The 20,783-nt window shown below is 43.4% G+C and overlaps 1 protein-coding gene across 6 annotated transcripts in view; it reads right to left on the bottom strand.

The window, feature by feature from the left end:
* The window catches only part of LOC137434339 (growth arrest-specific protein 7), a 517,476-nt gene that overhangs the window by 59,870 nt on the left and 436,823 nt on the right, over positions 1–20,783 (bottom strand). The gene's annotated exons all lie outside the window — the stretch shown is intronic.

The following is a 20,783-nucleotide window of genomic DNA, read 5'->3' as shown; positions in this document are numbered from 1 at the left end:
GAATCTCAAGCCATGGATGTTTTGTCTAACTATATCCTGTGTATGAGATCGACCTCGGACACGGCTTGATTTCATAACATCCACTGCATGGAGCACAGGCAACAAGTTGCCAATGGTTGCTGCAGTTTGCTAAAGAATAACCTCTGCTGGTTATTTGGCAGACATGACAGTAAGGCTAGGGATTGCACTGCTTACACAGGCCAGGCAGGAAGTCCCAAAGCTCACTGCAGCCTTGGAGCTAACAACACATCCGCTCACGAATGCATCTGGAGAGAATGCCTTTCAAAGACTCCAGAATCATGATCCTTGTTGTAGCTTCAAGAATCTCATCCCTGTAACACTTCCCGTTGTGCATCACCCCCATTATGATGCGTCTCGTACAGGTTGGATAATGCTTTGGTATAAACGCAGGCGGATTTTCCATATTATGAGGGGGGCGGCAAAAGATTTTTTCCATTTTCAAAAAGTTTCAGGGCCAAGAACATGACTTATTTTCCAATGGCATGATGAAACACACCCATCACTGGGAAAGATGTATTGCTCTGGTTGGAAACGACATAGAAAGGGACGAACATCTGTGCTTAGTTTTGTTGGTGGAAGACCATTCATTCTTCCTTCATGGTTGTGGGGAAAAAAACAGCTTTGACTCCACATCAAATTTCCAGGCTCATGGAACAGCTGAAGAGAAGAAGAGTAAGGGGTTAACATCCTAACAATACGTAACAGTCACTCATAAGACGGATCAAAGGCGGTAATATTGGAGGAATGTGGGGCAAATGTCCCCTTTCCTTCCCCACCACAGTCCTTTTGAACATTTTTCATGTCAAAAATTTCCACAAAGCCAGAGAGAGGGTGCTCTTGGGTGGATGTTCTTGATTCGGAACATATAGCAAGGACTGAGGAAACGATGGGGGTGGTGGCATCTTGCCCCACATTTCCTGCCAGGGGATTCTCGCCCGACCGTGTGACAAGTGGATTAATGTGTGTACCAGATACAACGAAAGCAAGAAGCAGAAGGTAGTGAAGATCGGTAGGCCAATCATTAGGATGCGTAACTTAGTGATAATGAATCGTATATGATAGCCACATGGAGCAATCCCAAAAGCAAGGACACATGCTGCAATGGCACAAATAAATAAACAAGAAGATGTCATGCGGAGCACGATACTTGCAAAATACGCCCCCTAACCCCTCCCCAAGAAAAAAAATTCCATTGATACAGCAAATTGTCCATTTCATCAAGATTAAAATTGGCAATCTTGATCAAAGCTCGGGTCAATAGGAAGAAAATTGACGATTTTTCAGATGAAAAATGATAATTTTGGAAGGTTGACCTTGAGTGGACCTTTGCCCTTTTGAACTCCAAAAATAGTTTGTTTCCCTATTTAGTGACTCAATGTGCAAATGCTGTTCAATTTTCAAGTCAATTCTATGAAAATTGAGGATTTTAGAAATATGGCCTATGTTGACCTTTTGGCCTATGTTGACCTCAAAAATACTTGGTGGTTGAATTCAGTGACCATATATGCAAGTCCTCTTCAAATTTCAAGTCAATCAGATGAAAATTGAGGATTTTAGAAATGTGGCCCATGTTGATCTTTTGGCCTATGTTGACCTCAAATATACTTGGTGGTTGAATTCAGTGACCAGATATGCAACTCCTCTTTAAATTTCAAGTCAATTGGATGAAAATTGAGGATTTTAGAAATTTGGCCTATGTTGACATTTTGGCCTATGTTGACCTTTTGGCCTATGTTCACCTAAAATATAATTTGTGGTTGAATTCGGTGACCAGATATGCAAGTCCTCTTCAAATTTCAAGTCAATTGGATGAAAATTGAGGATTTTAGAAATTTGGCCTATGTTGACCATTTGGCCTATGTTGACCTCAAAAATACTTGGTGATTGAATTCAGTGACCAGATATGCAACTCCTCTTTAAATTTCAAGTCAATTGGATGAAAATTGAGGATTTTAGAAATTTGGCCTATGTTGACATTTTGGCCTATGTTGACCTTTTGGCCTATGTTCACCTAAAATATACTTGGTGGTTGAATTCAGTGACCAGATATGCAACTCCTCTTTAAATTTCAAGTCAATTGGATGAAAATTGAGGATTTTAGAAATTTGGCCTATGTTGACATTTTGGCCTATGTTGACCTTTTGGCCTATGTTCACCTAAAATATAATTTGTGGTTGAATTCGGTGACCAGATATGCAAGTCCTCTTCAAATTTCAAGTCAATTGGATGAAAATTGAGGATTTTAGAAATTTGGCCTATGCTGACCTTTTGGCCTATGTTGACCTCAAGAACACTTGGTGGCTGAATTCAGTGACCAGATATGCAAGTCCTCTTCAAATTTCAAGTCAATTGGATGAAAATTGAGGATTTTAGAAATTTGGCCTATGTTGACCATTTGGCCTATGTTGACCTCAAAAATACTTGGTGATTGAATTCAGTGACCAGATATGCAACTCCTCTTCAAATTTCAAGTCAATCGGATGAAAATTGAGGATTTTAGAAATTTAGCAAAGTTGGTGACCTTTGGCCTATGTTGACCTTTCGACCTATTGACCCCAAAAACAATAGGCTTCTTGCTTTTGACCAACCCTACCACAACCGACCAATATACTGGAAAAATCTTCGATTTTGCAAGTAATAAACTGAATGATTAGAACAGAAAACTTTCGCCTTTTCCAATTACAACGGAAATAAATCCGGTAACACAACACACGAATGCAAGCCCACGTGTACGGTTGATAATTATTTAAGTTTCCTGGAACGTGCCAATTAAAGGTGATTAATAAGAATGTTTCACCATCAGAATGTTTACACTGAGGGGTGGGCAGCAGGGTTTTGAACACCGATACGTCCTGCCATGTTTTGGCAAGCACGAGGCCTGACCATGCCAGGAGAGCAAACAGCCCAGTCGGGCAGGAGAGGCCACACAAACAGGCCTCTTGCAGAGGGCACCATACTTTTCCTGTCCTTCCGTACACTTATCCACCAATGATCTTCCCGTCTTGTGTGTCTACGTCTTCAGTACGTCATGTTTTCCTCATATATTGCATATTTAGTCCAAAATATGGACATGACGACACGGGTGACAAATTGGCTCGATACGAGGAAAACCTAATGTGCTGAGTGTCGTTACGCAATGTGAGTGAAATTGTTTCTCTGCTGGTTTATTTCGTCTTTCTGTAATGTTTTCTACCTCAGCCAGTGCGACCTCTCGTTGGAGCGAAGCCGTAGCAGAAAACACCTACAGCCAAAAGTTGTCCAATTGTGAGATATGTGTAGGTGGAAGGCCAAAGGGAGAGGAATTTGCCTCTTGTAACTACTACACTAGATTCGTGCCATCCACATCCCACACCTCCACACTTCCAAAAACGCACATTCACCGCTGATTACGACCACACTGCACAGCACCTCAGGAGCAAATCCGTGTGGTTAATTCTGGATTGCTTCCAGTACAGTGTAAATTGTTCCGACTGCTATTGTAAGGAAAATGTTAGAGTGGAATATGGGCATACTTTGTGCACTATGGGCGCACTATTTATGCTCATGCCACTCGACAGGTAAGATGCTCATACCCACTCAACAGGTAAGACACCCACTGTAACATGTCCATCGTACTTCTGTCCAATTCAATAACAACGACGATCCGAATGTTCGTTACTTTCCCCCCATTTGTCCTTCTACTTTGTTGTATACGTCTTCGTTTCCGTGTTTATTCCTGTTTGCTTTCCAATAACAAGTTCACTTTTGCAAACATTGGTGGAATGCAGGCTGGAAGCTCAATGTATATTTAGCAAATTAAAACATTTCTTCTTGTGACTTTATTTTCAATATATTTAGGAGTTCTGCAATGAGTGTTTCTATTACCCATAAAATAACGAAAGAAAATAGAGATGCATATGAAAACCAATCGATACAGAATGCAGATGGTAGGTGAGAGTACCTTACAAGCGGGATCTAAATATGTATGTATATATATATATATATATGATTCTCCAAACCTCTTAAAATCAAGGAAATAAAATTTTGTTCACCTCGATGTTTCAATCAACAACACATGGTGAATGCACCTGTTGACATTCCCAGGGAATATATATATATATATATATATATATATATATATATATATATTGAAGGAATGATCGTTTTAAGGCCATTTTCCCCGCTAGAGCGTTGGTTAGCCTTGCGGGCCCCATGACAATCATGGTTCCCTGTTTGAGGCAATGTTTTTACGGCCGGATGCCCTTCCTGACGCCAACCCTTCCTCACGCTCTTTCGATGCGCAGGGATACGGTGTACCTATTCTAAATCAGGGTACACACCGTAATCATTCATCCCAGCAAGCTGGTACTCAATTTGCCGACCTTGGAAGAATGACAGGCTGAGTGAACCCCCCCTGGCGTTAATTCAGCGATCGATCGGGATTCGAAACCAGGATCCGAGGATCAGAAGCCGGCACCTTAACCGCTAAGCCAACACCAGGCTACATATGTAAAAATGTACATATGTAAAAAAAAATGTACATATGGAAAACATATGTTATGTTTATGTTATATTTTACATATGTTATGTGTACATATGTAAAAAAAAAAAAAAGTCGAATCCCATCACCATTAAAGCTAATGTTATGCCAAGTTTCTAAACTAGTGCTTCTTCCTGGGACTATTCCCAGGGAGATAGTATAAATATATATTCCGTATATATAAAAATGCAAACTGTACATAAAATATATATATATAAATATATATATATATATATATATATATATACATATATATATATATATGCAGTATGTACAGTATATATAAAACTGAGAAATAGCAGAAACTCCACACTACGAACAGGGTGCCTCATTTGCATAAAATATGCACAGAAAGGATTAATATACAGTATATATATATATATATATATATATATATATATATATATATATATATATATATATATATATATATATATATATATATATATATATATCAAATGAATCCATCTTGAGTTCTCCAACCTTTAATGAGCAAAATAAACAACTGCTAAACGTTTCGATCAGCAACACGGACAAACGTGCATCCACTGACCTTCTCAAAAGTGAAAGGTCAGTGGTCATCTCATTCCAAAATCATTGTTTATTTTGCTCATTAAAGGTTGGAGAACTCAAGATAGATTCATTTCATTTTAATCCCAACCGCAAGTCATTACTATATATATATATATATATATATATATATATATATATATATATATATATATATATATATATATATATATATAGTCACGTGAATCACGGATTTAAAAAGATCTCCAAACAATTTGAAATCAATCATTCGACCGCAAGATGCTGAAAGAAGTCTCTAAGAACCCCAGAATGTCATCATGGGACCTACAGGTAGCTCTTGCCACTGTTGATGTCAAAGTGCACGAGTCTACCATGAGAAAGAGGCTGCACAAATTTGATCTGCATGGGAGGTGTGCCAGGAAGAAACCTTTGCTGTCCAGAAAGAACATCAGAGCAAGACTAAAGTTTGCCAATGAACGCCGAGGCAAAGACCAGCACTTCTGGAGCAATGTGCTCTGGACAGATGAGTCAAAGGTAGAGCTATTTGGCCACAGTATCAGAAGACATGTTTGGCGAAAACCAAAGACAGCATTTGACCACAAGAACCTGATACCAACTGTAAAGCATGGTGGTGGAAATATTATTGTTTGGGGCAGCTTTGCTGCATCAGGGCATGGGCAGCTCACCATCATAGAATCCACTTCATTGTACCAGAGGGTGCTTGAGGATAATGTGAGCCCATCTGTCGGAAAGTTCAAGCTCAACCAAAGGTGGACCTTGCAACATGACAATAACCCTAAACATACCAGTAAATCCACCAAGGAATGGCTGAAAAGAAAGAAATGGAGAGTTCTGGAATGGCCAAGTCAAAGCCCGGATCTAAATCCCATCGAGATGTTGTGGGGGGATTTGAAACGACCTATGCATGCAAGAAACCCCTCAAACATCGCACAGCTGAAAGAATTCTGCATGGAGGAGTGGGCAAAAATTTCTCCCAGTCAATGTCAGAGACTTGTAGACAGTTATAAGAAACGCCGACTTGAGGTTGTTTCTGCCAAACGGGGCAATACCACCTATTAGAGCCAAGGGTGTACTTACTTTTTCCACATGTGAAATTTGCGTTTATGTTTATTTAAATTATACAATGGACTACAAAATGTAAATGTTTCATGATATTTGTTGTATTATATCACCTTTATCTATCAATATTGTTGAAATGAAGATCAACTAGCTGTATGTTGAAATATGTTGAAAACGTCAAAACTTTACATGGGGTGTACTTACTTTTTCACGTGACTGTATATATGTATAGATATATATGAAAAGGCTTGTATCCCAGGAAAGTTTAAAGTTTACTGATTTCCGGCTATGTCGAAAGAAGATTACACACCTCATGGAGCTGCTTGCCTTTTGCCTAAAAACGTACTTTTCGTTAATGGAAAAGTCTATGAGCAAATAAAAGACACCTATGGGATCACCAATATGGAAGATCATTGCAGAAGCATTGTGCTGCAATGATTAGAATCGCTTGTATTTTCCACCTACAAACCAAAGTTGTGGGTTCGCTACATCGATGATACTTTTGTCATCATACAACGGGACAGGATACGCACGTTCAAAGAACAAGCCAATGCTGTCTTTCCTGATATCCAATTCGCAATGGAAGAAGAAGTGAATCAACAAATTGCATTTTTTGATGTTTTGGTTTCCCGGAAATTTGGGAAACTGCAGACAATTGTATATAGGAAGTTAATCGATACGGTCTGGCACCCCGCTCTGCTCACCAAACTCTCCTCTTTTGGTATCCATGGAAATCTCCACGCATGGCTGGCGGACTTCCTCTCTAGTCGTAGTCAACGTGTGGCCCTGAATGGGTTTCTCTCATCTCCTCTTCCTGTTCAGGCTGGAGTTCCCCAAGGCAGTGTTCTGGGCCCTGTGCTTTTTCTGGTCTTCATCAATGATCTCTCTGACTCTCTTGAAAATCCTCTCTATCTCTTTGCTGATGACTCTACTCTCTGTCACTCCATTCTTCATCCCTCAGATCGGCAGTCTGCAGCCTCCTCACTCTCTGCAGACCTGGACAAAATCACAGACTGGGCAAACAAGTGGAACATGTCTTTCAATCCTGACAAATCTCACACTCTTACGATGTCTCTCCGAAAAGACCGACTGGACAACCCTCCCATCCACTTTCTGAATAATCCTCTCCAAGAAGTTCTGTCACTCAAGCTTTTGGGTCTCACTATCTGCCATGATCTTTCCTGGGAAAACCACATTTCAAATCTGGCCTCCAAAGCCAGTCGCCGACTGGGCATCCTCCGTCGTGCGAAGTCCTTCCTTGGCACACCTGAGCTCCTCACCACATACAAAGCTTTCATCCGCAGCTCAATGGAATACTGCTCTCCCCTCTGGGCTGGTGCACCTGCTTCACACCTAGCTCGTCTTCACGCTGTTGAAACCAAAGCATTCAGAATCATTGGAATCTCCCACGATGAAGCTAACTCCAAGGGCCTCTCACTCACTCACTGCAGGCAGGTTGGTGGTCTTTCCGTCTTCTACCGACTCCTCTCTGGCCTTGCCCCCCCAGCTCTCTCTGGGCTCTGTCCAGCAAATATTCCTACAGGTCGCACAAGATCTGCCTGCAACCCTCTTATGGTTAAACTGCCAAAATCAAGACTCTGTGCTCACCTTCACTCCTTCATTCCTCTTTTCTCCCACCTCTGGAACAAACTCCCTCACTCTCTTCAATCCCACTCCACCCTCCTGGTCTTTAAAACAGCTGTTCACCACCATCTCTTATCTTCCCCCATCCAAAACATTGATCTTTTCTTTCCCCGCTAATTTCACCCCAATTCCACTTTTTTGAAATACCAACTTCTGTCCTGGAAGTCCTTGGTGTCCTTGTGTTTGATACTTCTGCCACCCCCCTCCCCCCAAGCCCTCTCCCTCCCACACATCTCCCTGCTCTTAAATGTTGTGTGCCCTCAAGTGTTTGTGTGCTTCCCCTTCTCTTGTCTTCCGCTCCTTCTTTTTATATATTTTGTTTGTCTGGTTGATTTGTTTGTGAAGTAAATGTCAGCTCTTTCACGAGCCTCGATTCAGTATACAAAACTAATACCAGTCAGATTCTTCATTGTGGTAGTTACCCTCCTATGGCTCACAAAAGAAGCTACTGCTCGACTGCTGACCCTGTTGGAAGTTGATATTTCACACCGACCTGAGGCTACCGTTAAACGCAAGATCATGCAACCAAAAGACAGATTGGATCGGGAGGACAAATCATCACTACATTGGAGAGACTTCTAAAAGATTAAAAACAAGGCTACACGAACATCAGTTAGCCATACACAGTATGTAGGGTACCATACCAGATTCATCCGTCGGACTGCCAGATGGTGAAGTGTGATTCATCACTCCAGAGAACGTGTTTCCACTGTTCCAGAGTCCAATGGCAGCGAGCTATACACCACTCCAGCCGACACTTGGCATTGCGCATGGTGATCTTAGGCTTGAGTGCGGCTGCTCGGCCATGGAAACCCATTTCATGAAGCTCCCGACGAACAGTTGTTGTGCTGATGTTGCTTCCAGAGGCAGTTTGGAACTCGGTAGTGAGTGTTGCAACCGAGGACAGACGATTTTTACGCGCTACAGCACTCGGTGGTCCCGTTCTGCGAGCTTCTGTGGCCTACCACTTCATGGCTGAGCTGTTGTTACTCCAAGACATTTCCACTTCACAATAACAACACTTACAGTTGACCGGGGCAGCTCTAGCAGGGCAGAAATATGACGAACTGACTTGTTTGGATAGGTGGCATCCTATGACGGTGCCACGTTGAAAGTCACTGAGCTCTTCAGTACGGCCCATTCTACTGCCAATGTTTATCTATGGAGATTGCATGTCTGTGTGATTGATTATATATACCTGTCAGCAATGGGTGTGGCTGAAACAGCCAAATCCACTAATTAGAAGGTGTGTCCGCATACTTTTTGTCATGAAGTGTATCTGAGGCCATTAAGGACACAGATAAATATGTAGCTACCGTCCGTATTTTACTCGGGGTGACAGGTTTGTAGATAATAAATAATTGTATTGCTTCTTGTATTCCCACCCTTTCCCTGTTAATACACCATTTTAAAATCACTTGGTCTCAGAGTGGTTGGAGTTGTCTCCTATCGCGAGCTATTTTGGCTAACAACGTCCATTGAAAGACCTATTGGATGTGTGGCGAATATCGCCAAGGAGGGAATGTTCCTAGTCTGAACAACCACCGCTCGGGTCGTCAATTTGGGTGATCTGGCGGCATGGGTACTTATCAGCATGTCTTACGAATAGCTCAGTTTTTCCACCTGAGTTCAGTAATGTGGCAAACTGGACCATGAGCCTATTTGGAGCACATGAAAAAGTTAGCTGATGTGACCAATTTGACGTGGTTCATCGGGATTCGGACCAGGCAACTACATATGGCAAGTCTAATAACTGAAACAATATAAATGTGGCACATCCAACAAAAAAAAAAGGTTTACTAAATCCTGCCCTGTCAGTTTTGTAACAACCGAGAGTATATATAGTCTCAGGTGATGTTTTATTCACAAGACCTCATGTCAAAAGACCCCAAGGCCATCACCATGAGTCTAGGCATGAAGGCCTCTACCACCACTAGACCCATGCCAACCTTGGTGTTGTCAGCACCATCAATCTAGGTGAGAGGTCAAAGCAGGATGGCCCAAGTGGCCCACCCTCAAACTATGCTAGTGGACCAATGGCAGACATGCGGGATTGGGTAGTGGGTCACGGACAAAGGCTGGGACTGAGAAAATAAAGGAGGGGGTGGGTGTAGAGATATGCTCCAGCTCAAGAACCTGACGGGAAGTGCTGCACACAATTTCCCAGTGTCTTCCTTGGCACGAGAAACCCTCCTTCGATCGGTTAAAGACAGATAAAAGCAAAGAAAGGAGTGATAAGAGAAACATAAGGAGAAAGTAAGCCATCCAGGCCAGCATCTAAAAACTGGCCAGCGCAATAAATGACAAACAGACACATAGACAAGAGCCATCTTGTTGATGAGAACACTTGCTGGTGTTCTCATCAACAAGTAAGTGAAGGAAACACCATCGTTTTGGACAGTGAGTACGTGGCAATTTTTTTTCCTAAAACGCATCCATTTGTGTTTGGTCACATGCTGGTGTGAGGGGCACAGATCATACCAACCTCAAACAAAAAGGCCTTTCATGCAAACACATGAGAACATTTGAACATAACAACAAGAAAGTGAGTAGGAAAATCTTCTTATCTTTTTCCTTTCAATGCAACCATTTGTAAGGCTTATGGAGATGAAACCACAGGTTTGTAACTTCATTTCTTAGAGAAAAACACAACTGAAGCTGGAAAATTACGCATTAGAACTTAAAAAGGAAATAATTAGTCGTAGAAAAGAATCAAATCTGGAACTTTACTAAATAGCCTCATCAACAAGTTGCCCTCATCAACAAGATGCCCTGATAAACAAATGCCCTCATCAACAAGATGCCCTCACCAACAAGATGCCCTCATCAACAAGATGTCCTCATCAACCAGTGCCTTCACCAACAAGATGCCCTCATCAAAAAGATGTCCTCATCAACAAGTGCCTTCACCAACAAGTGCCCTCATCAACAAGTGCTGTCATCAACAAGATTCCCTCATCAACAAGGTGCCCTCATCAACAATGGCCTTCATCAACAAGATGCCCTCACCAACAAGATGCCTTCATCAACAAGATGTCTTCATCAACAAGATGTCTTCATCAACCAGTGCCTTCACCAACAAGTGCCCTCATCAACAAGATGCCCTCATCAACAAGATGCCCTCATCAACAAGATGCCCTGATAAACAAGTGCCCTCATCAACAAGATGCCCTCACCAACAAGATGCCCTCATCAACAAGATGTCCTCATCAACCAGTGCCTTCACCAACAAGATGCCCTCATCAACAAGATGTCCTCATCAACAAGTGCCTTCACCAACAAGTGCCCTCATTAACAAGTGCTGTCATCAACAAGATGCCCTCATCAACAAGGTGCCCTCATCAACAAGGTGCCCTCATCAACAAGTGCCTTCATCAACAAGTGCCTTCATCAACAAGATGCCCTCACCAACAAGATGCCTTCATCAACAAGATGTCTTCATCAACCAGTGCCTTCACCAACAAGTGCCCTCATCATCAAGTGCTGTCATCAACAAGATACCCTCATCAACAAGTGCCCTCATCAACGAGATGTGCTCATCAACAAATGCCCTCATCAACAAGTGCCCTCATCAACAAGATGTGCTCATCAACAAGTGCCCTCATCCAACAAGATACCCTCATCAACAAGGTGTGCTCATTAACAAGTGCCCTCATCAACAAGATACCCTCATCAACAAGTGCCCTCATCAATAAGATGTGCTCATTAACAAGTGCCCTCATCAACAAGATACCCTCATCAACAAGTGCCCTCATCATCAAGATGTCCTCATTAACAATATGTCCTCATCAACAAGATGTGCTCATCAACAAGTGCCCTCATCAACAAGATACCCTCATCAACAAGATACCCTCATCAGCAAGTGCCCTCATCAACAAGATGCCCTCATCAAAAAGTGCCCTCATAATTAAGTGCCCTCATGAACAAGTGCCCTCATGAACAAGTGCCCTCATGAACAAGTGCCCTCATGAACAAGTGCCCTCATGAACAAGTGCCCTCATCAGCAAATGTGCTCATGAACAAGTGCACTCATCAACAAGATGCCATCATCAACAAGATGCCCTCATCAACAAAGATGATCTCATCAACAAGTGCCCTCATCAACACGTTCCCTTATCAACAAGATGCCCTCATCAACAAGATGTCCACATCAACAAGATGCCCTCATCAACAAGTGCCCTCATCAACAAGATGCCCTCATCAACAAGATGCCCTCATCAACAAGTGCCCTCATCAACAAGTGCCCTCATCAACAAGTGCCCTCATCAACAAGTGCCCTCATCAACAAGTGTCCTCATCAACAAGTGTCCTCATCAACAAGTGCCCTCATCAACAAGTGCCCTCATCAACAAGTGCCCTCATCAACAAGTGCCCTCATCAACAAGTGCCCACATCAACAAGTGCCCACATCAACAAGTGCCCGCATCAACAAGTGCCCGCAACAACAAGATGCCATAATCAACAAGATGCCATCATCAACAAGATGCCCTCATCAACAAGATGCCTTCACAAACAAGTGCCCTCATCAACAAGTGCCCTCATCAACAAGTGCCCTCATCAACAAGTTCCCTTATCAACAAGATGCCCTTATCAGCAAGATGCCCTCATCAGCAAGATGCCCTCATCAACAAGTGCCCTCATCAACAAGTGCCCTCATCAACAAGTGCCCTCATCAACAAGTGCCCTCATCAACAAGATGCCCTTATCAACAAGATGCCCTCATCAACAAGATGCTCTCATCAACAAGAGCCCTCATCAACAAGATGTCCTCATCAACAAGTGCCCTCATCAACAAGTGACCTCATCAACAAGGGCCCTCATCAACAAAATGCCCTTATCAACAGGATGCCCTCATCAACAAGATGCCCTCATCAACAAGATGCCCTCATCAACAAGATGCCCTCATCAACAAGTGCCCTCTTCAACAAGTGTCCTCATCAACAAGTGCCCTCATCAACAAGATGCCCCCATCAACAAGTTCCCTTATCAACAAGATGCCCTTGTCAACAAGATGCCCTCATCAACAAGTGCCCTCATCAACAAGTGCCCTCATCAACAAGTGCCCTCATCAACAAGTGCCCTCATTAACAAGATGCCCTTATCAACCAGATGCCCCCATCAACAAGTTCCCTCATCAACAAGTTCCCTCTTCAACAAGATTTCCTCATCAACAAGATCCCCTCATCAACAAGTACCCTTGTCAACAAGTGTCCTCATCAACAAATGCCTTCACCAACAAGTGCCATCAACAATATGCCCTCATCAACAAGTGACCTCATCAACAAGTTCCCTCATCAACAAGTTCCCTCATCAACAAGATCCCCTCATCAACAAGTGCCCTCATCAACAAGTGTCCTCATCAACAAGTGTCATCAACAAATGCCCTCATCAACAATATGCCCTCATCAACAAGATGCCCTCATCAACAAGATGCCCTCATCAACAAGATGCTCTCATCAACAAGAGCCCTCATCAACAAGATGTCCTCATCAACAAGTGCCCTCATCAACAAGTGACCTCATCAACAAGTGACCTCATCAACAAGGGCCCTCATCAACAAAATGCCCTTATCAACAGGATGCCCTCATCAACAAGATGCCCTCATCAACAAGATGCCCTCATCAACAAGATGCCCTCATCAACAAGATGCCCTCATCAACAAGATGCCCTCATCAACAAGTGCCCTCTTCAACAAGTGTCCTCATCAACAAGTGCCCTCATCAACAAGATGCCCCCATCAACAAGTTCCCTTATCAACAAATGCCCTCATCAACAAGATGCCCTCATCAACAAGTGCCCCCATCAACAAGTGCCCTCATCAACAAGTGCCCTCATCAACAAGTGCCCTCATTAACAAGATGCCCTTATCAACAAGATGCCCCCATCAACAAGTTCCCTCATCAACAAGTTCCCTCTTCAACAAGATTTCCTCATCAACAAGATCCCCTCATCAACAATTACCCTTGTCAACAAGTGTCCTCATCAACAAATGCCTTCACCAACAAGTGCCATCAACAATATGCCCTCATCAACAAGTGCATCAAGTGCCCTCATCAACAAGTGCCCTCATCAACAAGTGCCCTCATCAACAAGATGCCCTCATCAACAAGATGACCTCATCAACAAGTGCATCAACAAATGCCCTCATCAACAAGTGCCCTCATCAACAAGATGCCCTCATCAACAAGATGCCCTCATCAACAAGATAACCTCATCAACAAGTAAAGTTGATGAGATCATCAACAAGTGCCCTCATCAACAAGACACCCTCATCAACAAGACACCCTCATCAACAAGACACCCTCATCAACAAGACACCCTCATCAACAAGACGCCTTCATCAACAAGATGCCTTCATCAACAAGATGCCCTCATTAACAAGTGCCCTCATCAACAAGTGCACTCATCAACAAGATATCCTAATCAGCAAGTTCCCTCATCAACAAGTGCCATCAACAAGATGTCCTCATCATCAAGACACCCTCATCAATAAGACACCCTCATCAACAAGACACCCTCATCAACAAGACACCTTCATCAACAAAATGCCCTCATCAACAAGTACCCTCATCAACAAGATGTCCTCATCAACAAGATGCCTTCATCAACAAGTGCATCAACAAGTGCCCTCATCAAGAAGAAAAGTTGATGAGATCATCAATAAGTGCCCTCATCAACAAGACACCCTCATCAACAAGACACCCTCATCAACAAGACACCCTCATCAACAAGACACCATCATCAACAAGACACCCTCATCAACAAGACACCCTCATCAACAAGTGCCATCACAAACAAGTGCATTCACCAACAAGATGCCCTCATCAATAAGATGTGCTCATCAACAATATGCCCTCATCAACAAGATGCCCTCATAAACAAGTGCCCTCATCAACAAGTGCCGTCATCACCAAATTTCCTCATCAACAAGATGCTCATCAACAAGATGCCCTCATCAACAAGTGCCCTCATCAACAAGTGCCATCACCAACAAGTGCATTCACCAACAAGTGCATTCACCAACAAGATGCCCTCATCAATAAGATGTGCTCATCAACAAGTGCCCTTATCAAGACACCCTCATCAACAAATGGCCTCATCATCAAGTGCCCTCATCAGCAAGTGTGCTCATGAACAAGTGCCCTCATCATTAAGTGCCCTCAACAACAAGTGCCCTTATCAAGACACCCTCATCAACAAATGCCCTCATCATCAAGTGCCCTCATCAGCAAGTGTGCTCATGAACAAGTGCCCTCATCATTAAGTGCCCTCAACAACAAGTGCCCTCAACAACAAGTGCCCTCAACAACAAGTGTCCTCATGAACAAGTGCCTTCATGAACAAGTGTCCTCATGAACAAGTGCCCTCATGAACAAGTGCCCTCATGAACAAGTGCCCTCATGAACAAGTGCCAACATCATCAAGTGCCCTCATCATTAAGTGCCCTCAACAACAAGTGCCCTCAACAACAAGTGCCCTCATCATTAAGTGCTCTCAATAACAAGTGCCCTCATCAACAAGTGCCCTCATCAACAAGTGCCCTCATCAACAAGTGCCCTCATCAACAAGATGCCCTCATCAACAAGTGCCCTCATCAACAAGATGGCCCCATCAACAAGTTCCCTCATCAACAAGATGCCCTCATCAACAAGTTCCCTCTTCAACAAGATTCCCTCATGAACAAGATTCCCTCATGAACAAGATCCCCTCATGAACAAGATCCCCTCATGAACAAGATCCCCTCATGAACAAGATCCCCTCATGAACAAGATCCCCTCATTAACAAGATCCCCTCATTAACAAGATCCCCTCATGAACAAGTGCCCTCGTCAACAAGTGCCATCACCAACAAGTGCCATCACCAACAAGATGCCCTCATCAACAAGATAACCTCAACAAGTGCACTCATCAACAAGTAAAGTTGATGAGATCATCAACAAGTGCCCTCATCAACAAGACACCCTCATCAACAAGACACCCTCATCAACAAGATGCCTTCATCAACAAGATGCCCTCGTTAACAAGTGCCCTCATCAACAAGTGCCCTTATCAACAAGATATCCTAATCAGCAAGTTCCCTCATCAACAAGACACCCTCATCAACAAGACACTCTCATCAACAAAATGCCCTCATCAACAAGTACCCTCATCAACAAGTACCCTCATCAACAAGTACCCTCATCAACAAGTACCCTCAGCAACAAGATGCCTTCATCAACAAGTGCATCAACAAGTGCCATCATCAACAAGTGCCCTCATCAACAAGTGCCCTCATCAACAAGATGCCCTCATCAACAAGATAATCTCATCAAGTGCCCCTCATCAAGAAGAAAAGTTGACGAGATCATCAATAAGTGCGATCAACAAGTGCCCTCATGAACAAGTGCCATCACAAACAAGTGCATTCACCAACAAGATGCCCTCATCAATAAGATGTGCTCATCAACAAGATGCCCTCATTAACAAGATGCCCTCATCAACAAGTGTCCTCATCAAAAAGTGCCGTCATCACCAAATGTCCTCATCAACAAGATGCTCTCATCAACAAGATGCCCTCCTTAACAAGATGCCCTCATCAACAAGATGCCCTCATCAACAAGTGCCCTCATCAACAAGTGCCCTCATCAACAAGTGCCATCACCAACAAGTGCATTTACCAACAAGATGCCCTCATCAATAAGATGTGCTCATCAACAAGTGCCCCTATCAAGACACCCTCATCAACAAATGGCCTCATCAAGTGCCCTCATCAGCAAGTGTGCTCATGAACAAGCGCCCTCAACATCAAGTGCCCTCAACATCAAGTGCCCTCAACAGCAAGTGCCCTCAACAGCAAGTGCCCTCAACAGCAAGTGCCCTCAACAGCAAGTGCCCTCATCAGCAAGTGCCCTCAACAGCAAGTGCCCTCAACAACAAGTGCACTCATGAACAAGTGCCCTCATGAACAAGTGCCCTCATGAACAAGTGCCCTCATGAACAAGTGCCCTCATGAACAAATGCCTTCACCAACAAGATGCCCTCATCAACAAGATCCCCTCATCAACAAGATCCCCTCATCAACAAGATCCCCTCATCAACAAGTGCATCAACAAGTGTCATCAACAAATGCCTTCACCAACAAGTTCCCTCATCAACAAGACACCCTCATAAATAAGATGTGCTCATCAACAAGATGCCCTCATCAACAAGATGCCCTCATCAACAAGATGCCCTCATCAACAAGTGCTGTCATCACCAAATGTCCTCATCAACAAGATGCCCTCATTAACAAGATGCCCTCATCAACAAGTGCCCTCATCAACAAGTGCCCTCATCAACAAGTGCCCTCATCAACAAGTGCTGTCATCACCAAATGTCCTCATCACCAAATGTCCTCATTAACAAGATGCCCTCATTAACAAGATGCCCTCATTAACAAGATGCCCTCATTAACAAGATGCCCTCATCAACAAGTTCTCTCATCAACAAGTGCCATCACCAACAAGTGCATTCAACAACAAGATGCCCTCATCAATAAGATGTGCTCATCAACAAGTGCCCTTATCAAGACACCCTCATCAACAAATGGCCTCATCATCAAGTGCCCTCAACAACAAGTGCCCTCAACAACAAGTGCCCTCATCATTAAGTGCTCTCAATAACAAGTGCCCTCATCAACAAGTGCCCTCATCAACAAGTGCCCTCATCAACAAGTGCCATCACCAACAAGTGCCATCACCAACAAGTGCCATCACCAACAAGTGCTATCACCAACAAGTGCCATCACCAACAATATGCCCTCATCATCAAGATGCCCTTATCAACAAGAGCCCCTCATCAACAAGTGCCCTCATCAACAAGTGCCCTCATCAACAAGTGCCCTCATCAACAAGTGCCCTCATCAACAAATGCCTTCACCAACAAGATGCCCTCATCAACAAGATCTCATCAACAAGTGCATCAACAAGTGTCCTCATCAACAAATGCCTTCACCAACAAGTTCCCTCATCAACAATATGTCATCAACAAGATGACCTCATCAACAAGATGACCTCATCAACAAGTGCATCAACAAGTGCCCTCATCAGCAAGTGCCCTCATCAACAAGTGCCCTCATCAACAAGATGCCCTTATCAACAAGATGCCCTTATCAACAAGATGCCCTCATCAACAAGATGACCTCATCAACAAGATGACCTCATCAACAAGTGCATCAACAAGTGCCCTCATCAACAAGTGCCCTCATCAACAAGATAACCTCATCAAGTGCCCTCATCAACAAGAGAAGTTGATGAGATCATCAACAAGTGCCCTCATCATCAAGACATCCTCATCAACAAGACATCCTCATCAACAAGACACCCTCATCAACAAGATGTCCTCATCATCAAGACACCCTCATCAACAAGACACCCTCATCAACAAGACACTCTCATCAACAAGTATCCTCATCAACAAGATGTCCTCATCAACAAGATGTCATCAACAAGATGTCATCAACAAGATGCCTTCATCAACAAGTGCATCAACAAGTGCCCTCATCAACAAGATGCCCTCATCAACAAGATGCTCTCATCAACAAGATAACCTCATCAAGTGCCCTCATCAACAAGAAAAGTTGATGAGATCATCAACAAGTGCCCTCATTAACAAGTGCCCTCATCAACAAGTGCCCTCATCAACAAGTGCCCTCATCACCAAATGTCCTCATCAACAAGATGCCATCATCAACAAGATGCCCTCATTAACAAGATACCCTCATCAACAAGATGCCCTCATTAACAAGATTCCGTCATCACCAAATGTCTTCATCAACAAGATGCCCTCATCAACAAGATGCCCTCATTAACAAGATATCCTCATCAACAAGATGCCCTCATTAGCAAGTGCCCTCATCAACAAATGTACTCATCAACAAGATGCCCTCATCAACTAATGCCCTCATCAACAAGATGCCCTCATCAACAAGTGCCCTCATCAACAAATGTCCTCATCAACAAGATGCCTTCATCAACAAATGCCCTCATCAACAAATGCCCTCATCAACAAGATGCCCTCATCAACAAGTGCCCTCATCAACAAATGCCCTCATCAACAAGTGCCCTCATCAACAAGATGCCCTCATCAACAAGTGCCCTCATCAACAAATGCCCTCATCAACAAATGCCCTCATCAACAAATGCCCTCATCAACAAGATGCCCTCATCAACAAGTGCCCTCATCAACAAATGCCCTCATCAACAAGATGCCCTCATCAACAGATGCCCTCATCAACAAGATGCCCTCATCAACAAGATGCCCTCATCAACAAGTGCCCTCATCAACAAGTGCTGTCATCACCAAATGTCCTCATCAACAAGATGCCCTCATTAACAAGATGCCCTCATTAACAAGATGCCCTCATTAACAAGATGCCCTCATCAACAAGATGCCCTCATCAACAAGTTCTCTCATCAACAAGTGCCCTCATCAACAAGTGCCATCACCAACAAGTGCATTCAACAACAAGATGCCCTCATCAATAAGATGTGCTCATCAACAAGTGCCCTTATCAAGACACCCTCATCAACAAATGGCCTCATCATCAAGTGCCCTCATCAGCAAGTGTGCTCATGAACAAGTGCCCTCATCATTAAGTGCCCTCAACAACATGTGCCCTTATCAAGACACCCTCATCAACAAATGCACTCATCATCAAGTGCCCTCAACAACAAGTGCCCTCATGAACAAGTGCCCTCATGAACAAGTGCCCTCATGAACAAGTGCCCTCATGAACAAGTGCCATCATCATCAAGTGCCAACATCATCAAGTGCCCTCATCATTAAGTGCCCTCATCATTAAGTGCCCTCAACAACAAGTGCCCTCAACAACAAGTGCCCTCAACAACAAGTGCCCTCATCATTAAGTGCTCTCAATAACAAGTGCCCTCATCAACAAGTGCCCTCATCAACAAGTGCCCTCATCAACAAGTGCCATCACCAACAAGTGCCATCACCAACAAGTGCCATCACCAACAATATGCCCTCATCATCAAGATGCCCTTATCAACAAGAGCCCCTCAACAACAAGTGCCCTCATCAACAAGTGCCCTCATCAACAAATGCCTTCACCAACAAGATGCCCTCATCAACAAGATCTCATCAACAAGTGCATCAACAAGTGTCCTCATCAACAAATGCCTTCACCAACAAGTTCCCTCATCAACAATATGTCATCAACAAGATGACCTCATCAACAAGATGACCTCATCAACAAGTGCATCAACAAGTGCCCTCATCAGCAAGTGCCCTCATCAACAAGTGCCCTCATCAACAAGTGCCCTTATCAACAAGATGCCCTTATCAACAAGATGCCCTCATCAACAAGATGACCTAATCAACAAGATGACCTCATCAACAAGTGCATCAACAAGTGCCCTCATCAACAAGTGCCCTCATCAACAAGATAACCTCATCAAGTGCCCTCATCAACAAGAGAAGTTGATGAGATCATCAACAAGTGCCCTCATCATCAAGACATCCTCATCAACAAGACATCCTCATCAACAAGACACCCTCATCAACAAGATGTCCTCATCATCAAGACACCCTCATCAACAAGACACCCTCATCAACAAGACACCCTCATCAACAAGATGTCATCAACAAGATGCCTTCATCAACAAGTGCATCAACAAGTGCCCTCATCAACAAGATGCCCTCATCAACAAGATGCTCTCATCAACAAGATGCTCTCATCAAGTGCCCTCATCAACAAGAAAAGTTGATGAGATCATCAACAAGTGCCCTCATTAACAAGTGCCCTCATCAACAAGTGCCCTCATCACCAAATGTCCTCATCAACAAGATGCCATCATCAACAAGATGCCCTCATTAACAAGATACCCTCATCAACAAGATGCCCTCATTAACAAGATTCCGTCATCACCAAATGTCTTCATCAACAAGATGCCCTCATCAACAAGATGCCCTCATTAACAAGATATCCTCATCAACAAGATGCCCTCAT

Source organism: Myxine glutinosa, chromosome 10 (genome assembly GCF_964187855.1).
Source record: "Myxine glutinosa chromosome 10, kmMyxGlut1.1, whole genome shotgun sequence".
Taxonomy (NCBI): Eukaryota; Metazoa; Chordata; class Myxini; order Myxiniformes; family Myxinidae; genus Myxine; species Myxine glutinosa.
This window is presented reverse-complemented; position numbering and strand designations above follow the sequence as displayed.